The sequence below is a fragment of the Limulus polyphemus genome, unplaced genomic scaffold, assembly GCF_000517525.1.
Source record: "Limulus polyphemus unplaced genomic scaffold, Limulus_polyphemus-2.1.2 Scaffold54, whole genome shotgun sequence".
NCBI classification, from domain to species: domain Eukaryota; kingdom Metazoa; phylum Arthropoda; class Merostomata; order Xiphosura; family Limulidae; genus Limulus; species Limulus polyphemus.
The window spans coordinates 1,276,472-1,281,179 of record NW_013665664.1 but is presented as its reverse complement, the minus strand read 5'-3'; the positions used below and the strand labels follow the sequence as shown (position 1 = coordinate 1,281,179).

At 31.8% G+C, this 4,708-nt stretch overlaps 1 protein-coding gene across 1 annotated transcript in view; it reads right to left on the bottom strand.

The window, feature by feature from the left end:
• The window catches only part of LOC106463673 (DNA-directed RNA polymerases I, II, and III subunit RPABC2-like), a 30,174-nt gene that overhangs the window by 19,191 nt on the left and 6,275 nt on the right, over positions 1–4,708 (bottom strand). The window lies entirely within an intron of this gene.

The following is a 4,708-nucleotide window of genomic DNA, read 5'->3' as shown; positions in this document are numbered from 1 at the left end:
GCTGTTGTTGGCGTCGATATGTACATCCAGAAAATTGATGGTTTTGTCAGTGGCTATTTCGTGGGTGAATTTAAGCACAGACCTGTCCTGTGGGTTTTGCCGGCGCTTCATTAATTCAGCAGTGTCCTTGGTAACGATGAAGCACAGTCGTCGACGTATCTGAAGTACAGTGCGGGGTGGTGGTCCTGCAGCACTTTGTTTTCTATGTGACACATGTAAAAATTGGCGAAGGTTACTCCAAGAGGAGAGCCCATGGCAACTCCGTCGACTTGCTGGTATAGCGAACCATTGATATGTTGAAAAGGTGACTTTGTAGTGCAGGCGAGTAGAAGTTCACGCATTATTTCTTCAGGTATTTTGGGTGGAGACATGGTCGGGTGTCTGTAAACGTTGTCACAGATTATATCACTAGTTAGACTTCACTTGGAATACAGTATTGGAAATGGTTCAGAGAAGGGCTACCATCATGATTACAAGGATGTATCATCTTATAGGGATAGGTTAAGATTTCTCTCAAGAAAAGGGTTTGTTTGTTGTTAAGCGCAAAGGGCTGTCTGTGATGTGCCCACCTCAAGTACCAGAACCCAGTTTTTAGCATTATAAGCTTCCAGACAGACTTATTGTTGAGCCATTAAAGGAGGAAGAGGAGTTCTCATCAAAAGAAGTAATCTTATTTAAGCTTCACATAATTTAAGTAAATGCCTCTTAATTCTTTCTTCTGCATTCTGAAGTTAGTAGAATGGAAGGATATATATTTAATATTTAGTAAAGACAAGTTCTATATTTCTAATGTGATGACTAGCTTACAGAATGGAATAAGTTGCCATGAGCAAGTGTGAAGGACAGCACCGTAAAAGCATTTAAGTGGTGGGTTTAAAGTTTTACTTTTCTCAAGGGTGGATGTGCAAGGACTACTTTGAAGGAACAAATGATTACTTGTATTATATTTTATGGAAAAGTACAGTCAAGTAGGTTAATGAATCTTCCTCTTTCTTTTTTTTTTACCTAAGTTATTGTGTTATATATTACAATCACAATAATTATATACTGATAATATCACTGGAACAATTTTCATTCTTGTCCATTAATAGAAGGCTGTAAAAATTATATAAAATATGTCATGAAATGTTACTAGTTTAAGAGCATAATTGTACTATGAACCAGAGAAACACTGTCAAGAGAAGTAAGGCAAATGAATAAAGCATTCACATATGCAATAGCTTGGTTGGGAAATGCAGATGTTTGGTTGTTTTGAAATGACAGTATAATAAACACTTTGATTGGATGCAAATATGAAGTTGTTTCTAACCATTGTTACGCATCAATCAGGAAGATAGTCTGATAAGCATCTCTATTATATAATTGTTAGATATACAGAATTGTTTCATTTAAATTTAATATGAGATTTATGATTTTGATAGTTATATAGCACGAGTGTTACATTTAGTATTTTTAGAAGCAATAATGTATTGCAGGTTTGTTTACTTAACTGTGTACAAACCATACATTGTATAGTTCACTAGTTGGTGACTGTTATATTGTTGCAAACTCGTGTCATGCTACTCGAACCTTCCGAATTTTTCTTGTTGCTTTGAGTGAATATTATTACATCATAACATCTCATAGTTTGTAGAAAGTTCTAGGCCTCAGCCAGGTAGTATTATATATACATAGATGACCAAATTGGTGCAAGTTAGTGAAAAAAAAAGTGAAGTTAGACTGCATGATTGTGAGTTTAGCCATAAAAAGCATATAGTGGCAATTACTAAAGTGAGTTTCGCAGCTTGTATTGTAATAATAGAGGATAATAATTTATGTTGTCAGTTTAATTCTAAAGTAACTGAATTAGCCTATGTGGACTTAAATAATTATTTGAAGCTCTCGATACAACTGTGGTAACCTACAAGGTAACATAAGAGAGTTTATCACAGATTGTATTGTGATAGTAGAATACAGAAGAATAATTCATCTTGACATTTGGGTTCTAAAGTAACTGAACCAGGTTGTGTGGACTTTTCACAAAAAGAGACAATTATTTAAAGCTCTGAATACAACTCAGGTGATTAACCATGTAACAAACATTTGTATATACATTTGACTTGTTTTTAATATATTATTTTAAAACAAGTGGATTGTGTGTTGTCTGTTTATTGTTGAAATTTATCACCAATAAGTCACAGACACCTACTGTAAAGAGTCTAACCCATACAAAATCTGACGATAACAGTTGGGCAATACCTCTTTTTACTGGTATAAAAGCCTAGGATGACAGTGTGGCAACAACTCTGTTGGCTGAAAGTGGAAAAATATTTTTTATATTGATCACAAAAGATCAGTTGTCAGATTCATTGATGTGTACTAAATAAATATAGTGCAGTATTGATTAAACATATAATTAACACCTTCCCCTCACAATTAGGTTGCATATGATGGGCAGATTCATCAGGCAAGTATCAAAAGATCTTTAAGGATTCAAAACAGCAATTACTCAAGTAGTAGTTTCACTGGTAGTAGAGTGCTGCATAGCAACTATAATGGGTTCTTAAGGGGAGGCTCAATAGGTAGATTGTGCATCAGACCAGACCAAGCTAGTTATACAATTGGATACAAATATACTTAGCTAAGGAGTTAGGCACAGTTGGCCTAAGTAAGCTATAGATTCAGTTCTTCCTTCAGTAGCTTCTCTATTTATCTTAGTGTTAAGCATGATATTTTATCTGAAACTACATGCAAGTAATAAATCTTACAAATAAGTTATTTTTGTAATAGTTAAATGTTCTATGGATTTTTATAAATGTTCCTTTTGAATGTGGATCCTGACTTTGCCTCCCTAGTTCTTACAAACTTCTTTGCATTTGTGACCTAAAAAAAAATGCCACTGATTGCATATTTCTGGTATTTTAAATAACTTTTTTGTAACAGGTTCATGACTCAACAAGAAAACAATCTATCACAACTTGAGTCAATAACCTGTTTAAGACTGTATCAGTTCAAGCAAATAACTCTTGTTCCTGATTTAATAGGAAAGCCCATATTTTTACCAACGAAACACAAATATAGACATAAGAAACATCATGGATGATCCTATCTGAAATTGTATCCTAGCCTTAGTGTCACGTTTTTATAGAGCCAGATTCTTTACAGTAGGTGTTTGTGACTTGTTGGTGAGAAAGTTCAACAATAAACTGACAGCACACAATCCACTTGTTTTAAAATAATATACTCAAAGCAAGTCAAATGTATTTACAAAAATTTGTCACATTATTGGTTGCCATAGTTGTATCCAGAGCGTTAAATAATTGTCTCTTTTAATCAAAAGTCCACACAGGTTGGTTCAATTACTTAAGAACACCATTTGACAAGACAAATTCTTCTATACTCTGTTGTTACAACACAATCTGCAATAATTTCACTTTAAAAAAGTGCCACTATATGCTCTTTACAGCTAAACAATCACAGAGTCTAACTTCACATTTACTTTCACTAAGTTAACTTGCTCTCTGTATTTGCATGTATTTATAACATACAATAGAAAAATTTAGAAATATCTAGCCATCTAGTCACAACAATATTAAACATAACGAGAAAACTTAGAATCTTGAGTAAGATGATGTCAACAATATTACAAAAGCCTAGTACAACAATTAAACTACATACACCACGTATGACTCATACAGTTATGTACTGAAACTTGTCATAACCATAGCTCTAAAAATAATTAACTTTTAACCCTCTTGTTTTGAAAAATAAAGTCGCTAAACATTAAATCACTAAATAATAACTATCAAACTAAACAGTCTTGTATATCCAACAGTTAGGAACTCATTCATCTCCAACTTTACTTGCAATTCATACACCTTTTTACATACATAAAACAAATTTGGTAAAATGCAATAAAAACAATTAATCATAAAAATACACTAATATTTTCACATCAAACAATTCTTGCACAACTAGCCCTAATGAAGCTGCAATGGTGAAACATTGACAGAAATATTATATTACAAGTTACAGCTTTTACAGTTCCCGTGAATTTATATGCACAATTAACCACAATCAATTCTAGAATTTAAATACATTGTTAGATTGTTGAATGTTACTATAAAAACTAAAATGTTCTTTACCATTAAAACCTGTGCATTTGAGAATGATCACACAAGTGATCAAAATGTTGTACCTGTTCTATAAACAAATCTTACTTACTGTAAAAGCTGTAACTTATAATATAGTGTAATTAATCAGTAAGTAAACTTAAAATAAAACTATTGGCAGAAATAGCTTGTTCTATTATCATCTGGAGAGTAAAGGTAGTTCTTTTTCTAAATTTAATGCCAAAAAGTCCCCCCAGTATGCATTACAAATTCTGAAAAACAAAATACTTTTGTTGAAGATTTTTATTAATGATTTTATGGCATCTTAGATTATTTTAAAACTTTCCTATAATATTATTTTATAAAACTATAAACTTTATCTTTGTTTGATTTAAAAAACAAACAATGTACACATGCAGTTTCACTATGTTTAATATACTGGCATACAAGAAAACGTTTTGACCATACCCAAATTATAGACAAAGTAACTTCAGTTTTAAATTATTAAGCAAAATGCTTCACTTAATATATGTAATAAGTTTTCAACCCATTTGATATATATATATATATATATATATATATATATATTTACTATTTATTTTACTAGTTAATTTTCT